The following is a 17,869-nucleotide window of genomic DNA, read 5'->3' as shown; positions in this document are numbered from 1 at the left end:
GGAACCTGGAACCCGGAAGCACAGCCGCTGTCCTGGAACCCGGGGCACAGCCGCTGTCCTGGAACCCGGGGCACAGCCGCTGTCATGGAACCCGGGGCACAGCCGCTGTCCTGGAACCCGGGGCACAGCCACTGTCCTGGAACCCGGAGCACAGCTGCTGTCCTGGAACCCGGAGCACAGCTGCTGTCCTGGAACCTGGAACCCGGGGCACAGCCGCTGTCCTGGAACCTGGAACCCGGAGCACAGCTGCTATCCTGGAACCCGGAACCCGGAGCACAGCCGCTGTCCTGGAACCCGGGGCACAGCCGCTGTCCTGGAACCTGGAACCCGGGGCACAGCCGCTGTCCTGGAACCCGGGGCACAGCCGCTGTCCTGGAACCCGGGGCACAGCCGCTGTCCTGGAACCTGGAACCCGGGGCACAGCCGCTGTCCTGGAACCCGGAGCACAGCCGCTGTCCTGGAACCCGAGCACAGCTGCTGTCCTGGAACCCGGGGCACAGCCGCTGTCCTGGAACCCAGAGCACAGCTGCAGTGGTGCACATAGTACCAAGATGAGGCTAAGATCATAGAAAGTCAATGGAGGGCTAGAGGTGTAGAAATTTCCCAGGATCGGCTTCTTGGAGAAGGCCAATATGCTGAAATACAAAGACAGTGTTTATATGATAACCAAACCCTAATTCTGTGTCAGATGGCAGCCGTGAATGCATGGGGCAGAATTGAGGAAGCAGGAAAGAAAATTGAGTCATTCACAAAAGTTATACAGGGCCCAAAAGAATCCTTCATGGATTTCTTACAAAGATTGTCTTCAGCAATAAATAGAATGGTCCCCAATTCAGAAGCTAGCCAGATAATAATCAAATCTTTGGCTTTTGAGAACATGAATGCAGCATGCAAGAGAATAATCAGGCCATTAAAGGCAAGATCTGCACCCTTGGAGAATTGGATCAGAGACACAATTAATGTTGAGTCTCATGGCCATGATGATATGTGGGTAGGAGAAGCAATTTCAAGAGGTTTGAGGAATGTCAGATGTTTTGGATGTGGAAAGCAAGGACACAGCCAAGCAAGGTGACCTGAACTTTTAATCCCAGTACCAACCATAGAGACCTGGAAGTCTGTATAGACAGGCAGTGCCGAGGAAGTCATGTGGTGGGTTTAGAGCCAATGGGAAGGCAGAACAGAAAGGCAATAAAAAGACAAGTCACATAGGAGAAGGTCTCTCTCTCTGGGGAAGGACAGCAGTGAGTGGTAAGCTAAAGGCTATTCGCTAGTGATCTGTATTTGGCTCTGTGTTTCTTATTAAATAAGATGGTTTAAAATTTCCTCTACACATGACCCATCCAACCTGAGTGCTCCCCAGTTGTGGGCCGCATCCTTCCTAGCACCTCTCCAAATACAAGCTTTACCCAGGTACCACATAGGACCATTTACAGATATTTGTAGACTGCAAGAGTGATGTCAGTACACAGAGTGGACTGAGCGTTGAGGGTATGAAGGGCTGAGACTCTAAACACCTGCCTCAGGAATACAGAACAGCACAGCAGTTCTTCGTCCCTATGCTGGGCCCCTAGCAGGGTGAGTCGGGAACTGTCCAGTGGAGGATGTAAAGAGACAGACTGATCTTCTGCCTCCCAGTACAGCATTCACATCAAACAGTCAACACTTGGTTCTCAGAAAACACCCCAGACCCCTGGAAGTACTAGGAATCTAGCGTCCACACTGGATTTTCCAGGAAAAGAGGGGGGTGGTGAGGGAGAGAGAGAAGGGAAGGGAAAGAGAGGGGAAGAGGGAGACTTTTCTGTGAATTGCAGGTCCTCATTTTTGTCTTAGAAAACTGAGCTCACATGTGTGTCAAAAGTTAGAGTGGATTCCTTAAGATAAGACTCCTTATCCACAGTGAGCTTCGACTATATGATGAGCTGTTTTATTTATGGCATTTGGGGTTTATAATCTACCAGTGTTTAGAAGCAATAGGTTCCATATGTTTGCCATTTTCTGCATGAGGAAATAAATCTTACACACTTCTCCACAACCCTTCTCTTATTTGCTAACGCCTTCTCTCTGTTTTCAGGCAGGGAAGGGTCCTGTTGATCCTTGCTCCCTGCCTCCTGCCAGGGCAGAGGTTATCTTAGCACCATTTCTTCAGCTCTCTGGAACTTGAAGCTCCTCTATAGCCAGCTTATTTGTTAATTGGCTTTCTTGACAGTGAAAACTTCCCTGGAGCTTGTAGACTCCTGTGGGGAGGACGGCTTGCCGGCAGGCCATGGACACTGGGACGTTCTGGAAGCTGCAGTGCTTCTCCCAGGAAGGTTCCTGATCAGAACCTGCACTTTAGCAAAGATGAAAGGGAGCTGCTGCAGAGAACCTGTCTCAGGTGGGAGAGCTCCCAGCACCTGCCCATCCGCAGACCCTTCCCAGTCACAGCACACTGCCTGCCTGCCGCCTGCTGCCACACACGCTTACACACAAAACTGCTGGAGATGCCCAGGCTCAAAAAAACAAACAAAAACAAAAAACAAAAACAGAAATGAGGCATTCAGAGGACCCATGGAAATATCAGCGGCCTTGTGACACGGTCCCATATGTTACCATCTCTCTGTACACATATGTGGTATCTGTACACATATATAATACACACAGTATCACATATGATAAGTCAGATCTCATGGGAGTTTTTGTGCATCATGCACCCCACATTCTTCTCATATGGTGTGGCAATTTGAATGTAATTGGCCCCCATAGTCTCATAGGGAGTGGCACTATTAGGAGGTGTGGCTTTGTTGAAGGGGGTGTGGCCTTGCTGGAGGAAGTGTGTCACTGGGAGTAGGCTTTGAGGTCTCCTATACTCAGGATAATGCCCAGTGTCTCAGTCGACTTCCTGTTGCCTGCAAGATGGAGCACTCTCAGCTCCAGCACCACGTCTACCTGCATGCCGCCATGCTCCCCGTCATGATGATAATGGACTGAACCTCTGAAGCTGTAAGTGAGATGCCCTGATTAAATATTTTCTTTATAAGAGTTGCTTTGATCATGGTGTCTCTTCACAGCAACAGAAACCCTAACTAAGACAGATGGGTTATGGAGGACGTGGCACAATCTTTCAAACTGGACAGAAATGGGTTTTGCCTGCCTCTACCGTGAAGAGTAGCCAGTTGCTCAGATTCCTCATCAAAAAAATGAAGATGATTCTTACAGGAGATGTGTGGGATGATGAAGTGGATATAAATGGTGTCCACAGAAGCTGCTTGCTCTTACGCACCATCCGCATTACTATCAATAAACACACAGATCGATCCTTGAGGTTTGGTGCTGCCACTGTTGCTGTTATTTTATTATAAGTTGTTCCATCCAATTCAATTCTCAATCTGCTGTGTTGTTTTGCGGTTTTCGTAAAGAGGCTAAACTTTTAAATCCAGATGCTTCTTTGTCCTGCAATCACTTCTTCAAGTTTCCTTACACTTGGGTCCAAACGTCGTTCTTCAGCGGTAAGTCACCGCCTGGGGCTCTCAGGATGAGGCTGCTTGGCCCCTCTGGTAACCTGTGACTCCGACACTTGCACTCTATTTAACTCTATTAGCTGTCCCCAGTGGAGGATGACACATCTCAACAGGCCGACTGATGCGTTTCAGGAGCTAGCTTTGTTTGCCAGCTCCTTCCTTTCACTGAGAGAGGGAGGACACGACAGATGCTTAGTAAGTCACAGCCAGAGACGTGCCACAGTGCCGCAGTACACAGGGCAGACCTTAGAAAGCCGTGTCCAGCGTCCGGATGTTTCTAGTCGAGAAGTTGAGATTAACCAGAGCAGCATTAGACTTGGAAGCCTCTGTGCCACTAACTGGGGTCTTCCATTCTTTCCACCATTCTCCGAATCTTCAGCGAGGTCCTCCAATCTCTGTCAGCCCTTTTCTGTGCCATCAGGAGCTCCGTCACCCCGGGATGCCTCGGTGCTTGCTGCTGATGGTCACGGTGCCATCCTCACATATTTCATGATGGGAACGACTTTGTGGGTTCCTGGAGGGCCAATGGGGTATGCCACGGGATTTTGGTTGCCATTTTAGAACAAGGAAGATACACAAGGATTCAAGGCCCGAGGCCTCATAGACTTCCCACGTGACCCATTCTGCTGTGTGCTTCCCATCACTGTGACAAACACCTGATAAACGACTTCCCTCTGTCATTGCTGGGCCAGCATAGCTGACAGACACGTGGGGGAAATTCACTTTGGCTCAGGCTTCAGAGGGTCCTTGTCCACTGTTTCTTACACTCATTCACTTGGGCAAACACATCATGGAGTCAAGAGCAAGTCACAGAGGAGAGCTGTTCACCTGTTCCTAGCCCACCCGGGAGCGGAAAGAGGGGAAGCATGCAGGAAGGGATGATGGTCAGATAGTGCACTGCCCCCCAAGAATACACCTTAGTAACCTTATTTCCCCTGCTAGACCCCAAATCCTGTTTTTCACCACCACCAAACAATGGCACAGGCAAATTTTATTAGGGTACACAATATATCACCACATTATTGTAGCAGGAATCTTAAAAGTTCTTAATAATAAAATCAAACCTGAGGCAAGTTATTGGGGTCCATGCTGGTAAATCAGAGAGACAGAACAAGCCACAGCCATCTCACCTCGCCGGATCCTCAGCTGGTCTTGTCTCCTCAGACTGGAGGCCTCTGAGTCCTCATCCGGAATGGGTCTCAGCTGAATTACTGCTCAAAAGCCTGAATGCTTAACCAGCCAAAATCTTAACCAGCCAAATGCTGCTAGTTTCTGATCCTTACGCCTTATATATCTTTTTGCTTTCTACCACCACTCTCTGGGATTAAAGGCTGGCTTTCTGGGATTAAAGGCGTATGTCACCACGCTTGGCTATTTCCAATGTGGCCTTGAACTCACAGAGACCCAGAGGGATTTCTGTCTCTGGAATGCTAGGATTAAAGGCGTGTGCTATCACTGCCTAACTAGTGGCTTGTCTGTTCTCTGACCCCAGGTAAGTTTATTAAGGTACACAATATTTTGGGGAACACAATACCACCACACATTATCATCATGCTATGAATCCATCAAGGGATCCATACATTCACTATGCCACAGTCTCATGATTTAATTGCCACAGGAAATACCTTCATAGACACATCTAAAGACATGATTCACTAATCCACCCAGTCAAATTAACTGGCACACCTGAGACAACCAATTTATAGAGAAAAGATAGATTTCAGCACACCATTTTCCATGTCCCAGTCCATATTTAACTGGCGTTATTTCTTTTGGGGGTCTCGTAAGAAAAAGTGTATCATGGGGGTAACATGGCAGAGCAACAACGCTCACCCGTGGCTCAGAAGAAAAAGGTGGGGTTACCCAGCAATTAAAAATTCCACACTTCCCAGCAGCGGGACTGGGTGAAACCTCTAATCCAAGAACCTTTTGGGGTCATGAGGTCGAAACAATAGCATCATCTTTTTCTCCCCTGTCCTCAGATATCGGAGCTCTTGACTTTCCTTCGAGGCCATCTGTTATTCAGCCGGGCTTCAAATCTAGCGCAGGCCACGCGACACCTCCTGCTCCATCATGGCCACCTCCTTCCTCAACATTACTGTCTTCTGAATCCCAGGTTCAAGTTTGGATTTTCAGAAAGCCTGTGTTACATCTGTTCCTGGACAGAAGGCCTGCCTCGAGATCGTCCCGCCGGAGCCCACCCTGTAACTCTGCCCACATCGAGCTTATCTTCCAACACCTGTCATCAATTTCACAGCTACTTAGAACTTAAACCCGAAACACCAATACACCATAACCTGGGGGAGAGTGGCTGTTTCTGCCTACATTCCAAACCTTCCGCTGAAAGAGAACATTCCATCGCTGATACCATCCGGTAAACTGAAAAGTATGTGAAACGGACAACTTAGAAATGTTCCCTGGTGATTAAGAGTAATAAAAAAAGAAGCATATTTGACACAAAGAACATAAAAGTCAACAAAGAGCACAGAGAAGGTTGTGCCTGCCGGAGAGTCGGTTCGCCCAGGCAGGAAGTCACCTCACCCAGGAGCTGATGCTCATGCTTCACTTTCTTCCGGCTGAACCCCTTGGGGTGGCAGGGATCCAGCCCTCTGAAGGCTTGGAGGACAGGGGGCAGGGCACACACAGAATAGATTTGGTGTGCAGATGCGTGTACACCCCACATCTTTCTGAGAGCTTGAGTTCTCGGTGTTGCCTTCTATTTTCTGGTTGGTTTCATTGTTTTGGTTGTATGCATCATGAACACCGGAGGGGAAGTTGGTCTAGTTTGGTCCTACTGGATGTCAGATAATCTCATCACCTCAAAGCATTTCTGGTGACACTCTCCAGTCAGGACTAGCAGAGTGACAACTGTCTCCTTATCTTTACCTCCATGATAAGTTCATTCCTCTCATGTTTCACCAAGACTTGTGTGGTGAAGGTTTGGAACCAAGTCCATGGCGCTACTGTAAGATGGCAGACCTTTTAGGATGTGGGGCCCAGGAGAGCTGTGTTAGGAAACTGAAGGTATGACTTTTAAAGAGATATCGGTCCCAAAGCCTCTTTCTCCCTTCTCCCCAACCCCTGGCTCCTATATACCACGAGGTAAACAGACCACCTTCTTTGTTCTTTCCCTTCATGGTGTGTTATACACAGGCCCTAAACGGCAAAGCCAAGTGATCATGAAACCTCGGAAACCGTGAGTCAAACATACCCTTTCTGCATTTAGGTTGATCATCTCAGGCATGTTGTCACGGTGACAGAAAGCTGATTCACGCACTCTATTCCTTCCTTCATTTCCCTAATTACCATCCTGGCTCTCCACAGCCCAAACAGCCTACAACATAATGATCCTGGCACTGACTGGCCCATCAGGATGAAGTTTATCCATACCTCTTGCTAGTACTTGGTTCTGAAGCCCAGATTTTAGGAAGCTCATGACCTTCCCTTGGTAACAATTATAGGTCCCAATGCAAGACAAGGCCTATTCAGCCAACCAAACCCTAGGTGAAGAATGTTTCTGTCATGTGTAGAGACTTTCCTGCTCTACCCATGCTGGGGGTGTGATAAAAACAAACAAATAACAAAAAAAATAAAACCAAAACGCCACCTCAGGGTTTATCAGTGCTCATCATTCAACCCCAAGTAGCAAAGACTAAGGATTTTCTGAAACAAAGGACAGCAGAGCAGATAGATTTTCATGACAGAACCACCGAAGTACACTTGTCCTCCCTGCTGTGAGGGATGGGACAGCTCCTTCCTCCTGTACGGCTTAGGTTTTCTCTCACAGCCTGGAGTGTCCTAACTGATCATTTCTCCATTTGGGCTGAACTGAGAGGTCCAGGAAAGCAAGCGACCTCCTCTTCTTCTTCCAGGACACTGTACCATTGCCTGACCCTGTCTTACTTGAAACTATGTTCCAAAATACTCTCCTGGGCCACACGATAGCCAAGATGCAGTCTCCATAAGATACTGCAAAGCTTTCAACTCAACGGAAACCATTTAAACAAAGCTTCCAAGTTCCCATGATGCCCTAGTCTCTTCTCTTACCCCCCTTACTTCCCAAGTTCACCAGCTAGCCCTCCTCCCCTCCCCTTGCCTCCACTCACACCCGTCCTTGTCAGGGATGTGTGTCCTTCTCTGAACAGTTAGCCCACGATGGTCTCAGGTACAGAGTTTATGACGTCCATAACAAACACTTGCTAATCTCGCAGAAGCCACTGGGTATGTGGAATCCTGCAGTCTGCCTAGATGAAAAGATTATTTCCTTTTTTACTCTTCCTTGGCATCAGTATCTTAGAATAGAGCTTGGATCCGGGCTTGCTTAAAAGGAAAGCGCTGACAGGGCTCACAACTGGCAGGGCATCAGTTCCACCTCAAGGAAATCAACAGGGAGAAGCTAATGAAACGGAACAGTTCTCATATTAACCAGTTAGCTATTCAGCTCAGGACAGATGTGAAAAATAAGCCCATATGAGACAAATTCATTAAAGTGAAATTATCCATTCAACACCTTGATATCTGAGCAGACTGATGTTTCAAAATTATTATAATTATGATCATGGGGGTAAAAAGAGCCAAACTTTTGAAAGGAGACTTGAAAAAAATTAAGAATTCTAGTACTACCCTGTGAGATGAAAATAATGAGCTGGTCACAGATCCCCAGGATATCAGCAATTGCTCTAAATCCTTCTTGATGAGGAATCTGTGACTCTGAACTCAACATTAATTCAAATGCAAATACTATCTCTTCCCCCTGAGAATCATTATTCCTGATTCGGCAGGCAGTTTAATGGGAAATCTGCAGGTGCATGGCAGACTTTGAACGAGAGAAGTTGTTCCAGTGTCAGACAAAGACGCTTTGACTCCAAACACATGGACTCTGTCTGAGTCAGAGCCCAGGGATGCAAGTCCCCTCCCTGCCTTTGAGATGGGAATCTCTGGTAAAGCACATGGAATACAGCCGGGTGTAGATGTGGGACCCGTGGCCAACAGCCAAGAGAGCATAACCAACCCTGTCTACTGCCGGCAAGCATGCACCCCAACCTCCTGGAGCTGTTCACACGCATTGGCCTTTTCATGGAAACTCCTTCTTAGACATCATCTGCAGGAAACAAACTATCTCCAGCATTACGGCCTATAAATTAGGACCCATGCAGATGGTAAGGCTAGAAGCTTCTGGCATTGGCTGGAGAGCTTAGGTTTGAAGCGTGAAGCTGGGAATATTACATGGACATTTTGTGCCTCAGTTTCTCCGCCAGCAAGATTAATATCACCTACTTTGGAAGTGCATACGGTGGTTTAAAAGGTCTCACAGGCTCCTCGTGGGAGCATAATAAGTGACTAACGTCGAGGGCACTGAAACCAAGCTTTCGAGGTCCAAATCTGCCCTCTGCTACCTGTCTGACTGAATTTTCCTAATCATCACTGTAGTGGATATGAAATGGGGGTGGTAATATTAACAACCTCTCTGAGTTGTTATGAAGATTAATGATTTTAATTAACTCAAACCAGTGTCTTTCTCAAGAAACGAGCATTACAGAAACCATGAGTACAGAGTTGAGCCTATTGTGAGACTTTGATAAATGCTCTATATTAGTAACAGAAAGAATGTTAGTGTTTGTGTGAATACCAATACATGGAAGAAGGAGCAGAGAATGCTGTTTTAAGGATTGACTAGAAAGGAACAAGATGCGTTCTGCTCAAAGAAATTGCCCCTTGGCAGTTCTTTGACAGCACTTCATATCTGTATTAGTATTGAAAATACCACAGTGAGTAGCTTAGACAATGGAGATTTCTTTTCTTATGGCTCTGGATGCTGGAGGACCTGGGTCACACGCAGATGGGATGCTGGCGAGGGTGCTGCTTCCAGTTTTCAGACAGTAACTTCTTGCTATGTTCTCATAGCAAAGAGGGGAACCACTGCCCCTTTTTTATTATTATTTTTATTTTATATGTATGAGTAGATATGTGTGTATAGTGCCCATGGAGGGCATCAGATCCCCCGGAACTGGAGTTACAGTTGGTTGTGAGCCACCGTGTAGATCCGTAGGTCCTCTGCAAGAGCAGCCAGTACTCTTAACCACTGAGTCATCTCTCTCAAGTCCTGCCCTCTGCTATTCTTTTTTTTAAATTAGTTTTTTAGATTATTTATTTATTTATTTATTATTTACACAGTGTTCTGCCTACATGTCTGCCTACAGGCCAGAAGAGAGCACTAGATCTCATTATAGATGATTGTGAGCCACTATGTGGTTGCTGGGAATTGAACTCAGGACCTTTGGACCTCTGAGCCATCTCTCCAGCCCCATTCTGCTCTTCTTATAGCCCATAGTCCTTTCAGATTAAGACCTCACTTTAAGAACTTAGTTAGTCTAAATTTTCTCTTAAGGATTTTCTCTGCACCACACCTCAGGAGGTTGATACAGGAAGATCACAAATTCAGGGCCAAACAGGGCAGCTGAATAAATACAAGACTAGCCTAAGAAACTTAGTAAGACTCTTGTTTCAAAAAAAAAAAAAGGAAAGGAAAAGGAAGAAAGAAAGAAAGAAAGAAAAGAAAGAAAGAAAGAAAGAAAGAAAGAAAGAAAGAAAGAAAGAAAGGAGGGAGGGAGAGAGGAAGGAAGGAAGGAAGGAAGAAAGAAAGAAAGAAAGAAAGAGAGAGAAAGAAAGAAAGAAAGAGAAAAAAGTGCTGTGGGTATTATTTAGTGGTAGAACACTTGCCTAGGTTCAATACCCATCACTACAAAAACAGGAAGAAAAAAAAAAAGAAAGAAAAAGAAAGCGACTCATGTGCCCACATTGGGTGTCATGGCTTCAGCATATGAGTTGGGGAAAAGGAAGCACAATTCAATCCAGAATATGTCCAGAGTAGAAATATTATGGGAAGCCCTAGAACTCCGGAATAGCCGCTAGAAATACAACAGGCCATTATCAAAGGCAGATCCAGGAACATGGTACCAAGGGGAGCAGAACAAAATAGTTGAGCCAAAAGGGATGCTCTCACCTGTCTGTGTGTGAACAAAGGTCAGAGTGGCCACAGGCACATTAAGTCTTTCTATACTAGAAAACCCAAGTCATGGGTTAGGTTTCAAACTCCCAGACACAGCACGTCAGAGAGGTAAGCTGTTCTTATCTGAGTGTAAACACAGCACAGCTCGGCTGTCAATCCTCCAGGGTCAGGAAGACCTGTCTGGTGTCAATGTTTATATTTTTTATGCACCAGCTAAAAAGGGGACACCTGACTATTTAAAGAACTGGTTTTAAGAAATGCACTGATTCAACAAATAGCTAATAATACACACCTGGAAAACTTGTGTGTGATAACTCTAACCCTAAAAGTTTGTGCAGAAAAACAGAAATGAAATTACAAATGTTTAGTTTAAATTACCCCACATAAAATCTGAAAAACTTTAGCAATATCACTAGTCACTCCTTATTTTTGTTTTCTGGGGTCTCTCTCTACTACATTATAACTGGAAAACACAAACAGAGGTTACTTGAGCTAAACATAGTTTATGTAGGAGCTTTCCTTGTAACATATAATTGGATTCTAGATTGCATTGATTTGAATATAAAGGTGTTGGAAGGCAAGTGAGAGTTGAAAATTGTGTCATATACAGAACTTTATCACAAGTTATTTCAGAGCAAATGAGTTATAAAGCTCTTGTGCAGTAAATACTAACCAATCACTGCATCTTGCCACACCGTTACAAGTGTCATCGCCAGGGGTTACAATTTCATCACGATGGCCTTAGGGTGAGGAGAATCCTGCAGTAGTTAAAGTCACTTTAAATTTCAAGGACAGGTTTAAAGGAGTGTGGGTGAGTGTGAGTGAGTGTGTGAGTGCAGTGAGCATATGTGTGTGTGTGTGCGCGTGCACACACATGAATACAAAGAATCTGTCAAATTCATCTTTAGCATTGAGAAAAATGACTGAAAACAACACATGATATCAGTTCCCCCCTTTGCTTCCTAGATTTTTCTGTCTCCTTGTCAGTTTCAAGACATACAAAGGTAAATAAATAAAATGAAGTAGATCACAACTCTTTCCTTCTGCGTTGGAGACACATCCCTCAGTCTTTTCCTCAGCCAGCTAGTCCCATATATTCAGTTTTCCTGTTTGCCTTTCTTCTCAGAGGTGAGACAAACTGCCTCAAAACAATGAAGGCTCCGCCCATATTTGTTGATTTTTTGCCTCTCGGTACCTTGGACAGCTTTTCCCTCTAAGTCTGTTTTTGGACCCAGATGGACATGAGTCACCCATCAGCTGACCACTCTGACAAGACTGGCTGATCATCCACTCCCCTCCTTCTCTCCTCAGTTACCACACAGAGCTTTCCCACTCTACAATAACTCAACCACATTTCATCCCGGGAAGAAAACTGTAAGCTGGGGGACCAGGGCAGGAGCAGGCTGATCCTCTCATGGGGCCAGAGGAAAAAAAAAAAAACAGTAATGTCTTGCCAGATGTCTTATCTCCCTCTGAGCCCTGCTTTCCACAGAAGACACTGGTTTCCTTCCAACACCTGAGAGACCCCAAAGCTCCAACAGCCTCACATCCTTCCCTACTTCTCCAGCCTGAAGGGTCTCCCCAAGCTAACGGAGGCCCTGGGTTTGGAAGGCCCAGAATTCATTTTGTCTATTTATTGTCTATGTTTTCTTTTAGTAGCAAAAGAGACAAAACCCCAGGAGGCCAGTTTTTTCAGGGCCCCGCAGGGTGGTCTATTTATTTCTGTTCCCAGACTGAGTGACATGGGCCTTTCCTCCTCCTTCCACAGTGAGGACATTCTAATAGCATCCACCCTCCCTCCCATCAAGCTGTGGTGACTGCTCATGTCTATGGCCCTTGTTCCAAAATCCAGGTGGCATACTATGACATTCAGAAATTCTTGGCGCTCTTCCTTGTGCTCCAAATGTTTCAAATATCACAGAAGGAAGGAAGCAGGAGAGAGGTTCGATTCGAAAGTCAAGTTGCTCTCCGACGACGGCCTGTGCTGTGCACAGCTTAGCGTTCTTCAGCTGTAAAAACTGCTTCCTTGAGTCTCCTCTCTCCTGCTCAATCTTCCGGTCGGTGTTGTGGTTGAAACGTGAAATGTCCTCCACAAGCTCCTATGTTTGAACACTTGCTCTCCAGCTAGTGATGATGCAGAGGGAAGCTGTGGAACCCTTAGCCAGTGGGGCCCACGTCAGAACAAGTGGCTCCCCACGGGGGTGAGCCTTGAGGGTCCCGGCCCAGCCAACTCTGCCCTAGCTCTCTTTGTTCCCTTGTCCACTGAGAAGTGTGACACATTGTACCACAAACTCCCCACACTATGTGTTAACTTCCCCACCATCATAGACTACACCCCCTTAAATCCTAGCTCAAGATACAGCTCTCCTCTGGAACTGTTTCTGCCAGGCGAATGCATCTCCATCATAGCAGTGAGGAAAGTGGCTACAGGCTGCCACCCTCCACTCCGCAGCCTTACATGGATTCTCAGAATGACCAAGCCAGCATGGGAATGGTGTTTATTTTCAGGTCCCACCCTGCAGAACTTCATTTGGGAGACATAGGTAGGAACTCAAGGATCTGAATTTGTCATTGCAGATCCGTTGGTTCTGAATAGAGAATTAAGACCACATAAGCTCGCTGCCTAGGTCAACCTGGCATTTTCTAAAATCCTGAATGCTTTTTTAAAGCATTGCCAGATGGATCCTTTCAGTTCTTTCAGATTAACTCCTCAAGGTTAGGGGCTGTCTCCAGTCTTTTAGTATATCTTAATACCTTATTAAAGCAAACAATATATTTTGGGCTTGTATAATTGCTTTTTTTTCCAATTCAGTAACAATTCTATTATCCATATTATGTAACTAAGGATGTAAGACAAGAGAAGCTCTGGCCCCCAGGAACTCACAGGCACATTAAGTCAACAACTGTGGGATTCGGAAAAGTCACAATTACAAAGATAGACACCGGTTGCTTTGTAAGAACCCAACAGGAGCTTTCCTTGAGACAATAGTGGGAAGCTCTTCAAGAAGATGCAATCACAAAAAGACTCTTGATAAGGAGGGAGATTAACCACTCCAAGAGATAAAAGAGGCAACAGCTAAGGCTCAAGGTAGAGTAGGCGCAAACTGTAGCTGTTGCTTGAATTTCCAGTGGTCTTATAATAAAAAACCTGGAGCCAGATATTGGGGTGAATGCTGAAAGATCAGAGCGACAAAGGAACAAGCCACTGCCACGTCTCACCTCACTGGTTCCACACATCATCTGACTGAATGTCTCTGAGTCCTCACCCAAAAGGCTCCAGGCAAAAAAGCCTCCAGCTGAAGGAGAAACTTCGGCCAAAGAGCCTTAAGTTCCTGTCTCCTCACGCCTTACAGTCCTTTCTCCGCCCTGCCATGTCACTTCCTGTCTCAACCTCTCCAGTGCAGGGATTAAAGGCGTGTGGGCTTCCCAAGCAAAGGCATGAGATCTCCAGTGCTGGGATTAAAGGCGTGTGACTCCCAAGTGCTGTGATTAAAGGTGTGTGCCACCACTGCCTGGCTCTCTTTCTCTCCTAGACTGAGTCAATCTCATGTAGTTCAGAGTAGCTTTGAACTCACAGAGATCCAGACAGATCTCTGCCTCCCAAATGCTAGGATTAAAGGCATTTGCTACCACTGCCTGGCCTCTATGTTTAGTCTAGTGGCTTGTTCTGTTCTCTGATATTTAGGCAAATTTTATTAGTGTACACAATACATCACCACAGTAAAAGCGTGAGGAAATAATATGTTCCAAGTTGGGGCTCATGAGACAGAACAACATGTCAGTTTGTTCCAGCTATGATGGTAACATACCACATGACCAGCTGACTTAGAAACAATAGAAATGTATACCTTGAAGTTCTGGATGCTGGAGGTCCCAGATTGAAGAGTCAGGGAAATATTGTATCCGGCTTGGACCATTTCTTCATCCACACCCAGTAAGCTTGCCACTGTGTCCTCCTATGGTGGAAGGAAGGAGAAAGTTCTCTGAGGTTTCATTTATAGGATCTTAGTCTAATTCATGAGAAATCAGACCTCATGACTTAGCCAATTCCCAAAGGTTACTTTGGCTTTGGTGGTGAAGATTTTAGCATAGAAATTTGAGGAGAAGGACCCAAACATGTAGCCCATTTTGTCTATAGCCCAAAAGTCAATCATGCGAAGGAGTCTATGAAAGTCACTCATTAATTATGAGGCACTATTGGAAAGTTTTGGTGTATTCAGAGATTAATTGGATCAGGGAAAGACCTCCATTGATTACCATATGTCACCACAAACATGAAACTCAACACCACCAAAGGTCTGAGACTGTATGCCTCTGTGTACTTTTAATTTGTTAGGCAAAACCTCAGCATCTCTGTTGCACCTGGAAATTGCTGTCAACCCCAATGGGACACCACAGCTGTGGAGGACTGTCCACTGACTGCCTTTTGCCAGCAGAAACAAGGAAGATGTGGCTGGCATGATTCCGTTTGGTTTATTTCCTTGTTTTAGAATGCTTCTTCCTTTTGTGAAATCTGTCCCCTCTTCAAAAGCTGTGAACCTCCTGCTGGATTCCGTAAGTCATCTTAGGACAAGGCCTATCTGGCTTCCAGTCCAGTTAGCTGTAGCCTTTGACGGCCTGAAGACCTAGCACCTCAGACTCCAGCTGCCTGGAGTCCCAGCCTCCACACCCTGTTTTCCGATCCTGGGAATTAGAGCCCAGAGCTGCTATGTGGTTGCCTAAATCTACACAGTGACTCAACACACCTTTTTCTGCTAAGCATTCTGATCATTTAAACAAGAGTAGCTGATGAGATCCCTCCCCCTTCCCTGATGGCCTGAAAATTATGCCACTTTGGCTTCCGGACATTTTCCCCATCTAATAGGTAAGAGACTGTATAACTGACCTGGGTCACAAAGTAATGACAAATCAGAACAGAATGTGAACCAATGCTAGGATAAAAGAACTGTTTCTAACCACGGCATGGTACCACTCCCCATGGCATTAACCGGTTCAGCGGCCTCTGCTGAATAAAATAAGGTGTGATGGTCAATAGGACCCAGAACTGGAGGGAGGTGACAGTCTTGAATACTGGTTAGGATCTTCAGATTTGGCATCTGAGAGGGTGGAGGTGGCCTTTAAGAGAGGCTACTGGGGCGTTGAAGACGTCGGTCAGTGGGTGGAGCCCTTGCCTTCACTGTGTGAGGACCTGTGTTCAGCTCCCCAGAACCCATGTTAAAAGCCAGACCCAGTAGCACACATTTGTGGTCTCAACAAGGGGCAGGACAGGAGGTGGAGACAAAGCAATCTCTGGTGCTTGCTATCCAGCTAGCCCAGTCCACCTGGAGGGAGGCCTGTGAGAATCCCTGTCTCGAACAAAAGGCATGTATGCGCGTGCATATGCATGTACAGACCCACAAATGTGCACATACACAAGTATGTATGCACACATACGTGTTCCCATGTGTGCATGCACACACACAATTTTACCAAAGAGGATGGTGGAATCCTTCATCCTCAAGTAGATGGAGGTCCTCAGGTAGAGGGCGGGCTGGGTTCCTGTTTGTACAAGTATTGTTCTCATCATATCTCGGACAATGAGTGTTCACTCAGGAATACTTCCATGGAAGGTGGCCACCTCTTCCCACCACCTAGGCTCCCCTGTCAGGCTTCCTACCACACCCCACCCTCACATACACCCCCGTTATTGAGCAAAGGAGGAAATCAACATTGCTGCTCCTAGGAGTGACTGAAGAAGTGGTCTCTGCCCTCAAGAGATTTCAGAGAGAAGAAATGTTGAAGACAGACATCCCTCCCCCGCCCAAAAAAAAATTCTCACTTTATAACTTTGCACAGGGGCCAGAGCAAGGAGTGGAAGGGAAATGCTTTCATTGGCTACAGACGCCACATCAGAAACAAGTGAAGCTTGAGAACGTGGAACCACATGAAGAGACAACCTCAACCTCAAGCAGGATCCCAGCACTTGACAAGTGCCCGGGTAGAACCGAAGTCTCCCGGATGAAAACAAGCAGTGTTCTTTGCAGTCAAAATCACCTTCAAAAGAAACTCATAAACCCCAAAAGACAAAGCCCATTTACACGGCTACCCTGCCACACTGCCTTCCTCCACTCACCAGCACAGGTCCCGAAAGCAGGGAGCCGTCCTTGATGCCATCTTTGGGTTGGAGGACCCAGGCCCAGATGAGCAGAGAGGTAGCATGGGACTTAACACCTGCTAAGTGTTAAGTCTGTGTCTGGCCCGAGGGAGGGACCCTGGAGTCCAAGCACTCTCTAGGCTCCAAAAGGCTGCAGATTGTGACTCAGACTCCACCAAGAGGCACTGGCATCTCTTACCAGAGCAAGATTTGACACTCGGCCTAAGGGGTTGTCTGTGTGTTTCTTCTGTCAAGAGACCTCACTTGGAGAAGGGTCCCTGCCCTCGCAGGGAGAGAACGACACTGGCTCAGCCGCAGCTGCTGGCAGCAGAAAGTTAAAGAAAAGCATCAGAAACGAGGCAGCCTGATGCCAGGCAGAGGCCTGGAGCCTGGCTCATGGGCCTCGTGGAAGCCAGCCTCAGAGAGCCGGAGACGGCGTTTCAGAGTCGCTTACACTTGGCTCTCGACGGCTTTTTGGTGCTTGTATTTCATTGTGGGTGTGGCTGGCATTTCTGTAATTCACAACACATGGGGCCTCCGTGTAAGAACCCAAATCAGTAGGAGGTGGGGAGCCGTCCAGCTTCTCCTATCTAGCCTATCCAATTAGCCCTCAACTCCACCAGGGCAGGGGTGGAGGCGGGAGAATGGCTGGATTCCCGGCTGATGAGAGCGGCGCGGGCGCCTGCTCAAAAGAAATAGTCCTCTCTAAGCTGGGGGCCCACGCTAATCCTGCCAGGGAAGGACAGGAGCAAGGGGACAGATGAACTCAGATGGCCTCCTTTCTCTTCCAAGATTGGGCCAAGATAGAAGTGTGGCTGGAGAGCCAGGAGAATCTGATGAGCCTCAAGGACGCCCACACCATGTGAGTTCACAGGGGTCCTTCTGTGTGGGTAGTGCGCCGAGGAGTCAAGATAGCCCAGGTACCCCTAAATGCCATGGAGACCAATGAAAGGAGGAGCCCACCTTTTAGAAATGAGCTCAGCTTGCTCTTCAGGGATATGAAGAGGAGAGCTCTTTCCACATGGATCCAAGTATGGAGGCAGCTGGAGTGTGGAACGGAACGGCACAGATCCTATAGATTTTTCTGCTCACTCCTGGGAAGTTCTGGGTTCACAGTGTCAGCCCATGCCACAAAGGTGACATGCGTGTGTAGGTGCTGTGTTAAAGAGGGGAAAAAGCAAAATGTTGCAGCCTGCCAACACAGCCACCTAGAGATGGGCTAGCTAACTA

General features: G+C 46.8%; 1 long non-coding RNA gene across 1 annotated transcript; it reads right to left on the bottom strand.

The window, feature by feature from the left end:
* Nucleotides 1-200: 200 nt before the first annotated feature.
* On the bottom strand, nt 201-17,087 carry LOC119088161. Its single transcript, XR_005091755.1, has 3 exons — nt 16,619-17,087; nt 14,355-14,462; nt 201-635 (listed from the first exon to the last, which is right to left on the bottom strand). It is a non-coding gene; the product is annotated as an uncharacterized LOC119088161 (long non-coding RNA).
* Nucleotides 17,088-17,869: the final 782 nt, after the last annotated feature.

This window comes from Peromyscus leucopus, chromosome 6 (assembly GCF_004664715.2).
Source record: "Peromyscus leucopus breed LL Stock chromosome 6, UCI_PerLeu_2.1, whole genome shotgun sequence".
Classification (NCBI taxonomy): domain Eukaryota; kingdom Metazoa; phylum Chordata; class Mammalia; order Rodentia; family Cricetidae; genus Peromyscus; species Peromyscus leucopus.
The sequence above is the reverse complement of the archived record's forward strand: the minus strand, read 5'-3'. Positions and strand labels throughout refer to the sequence as shown.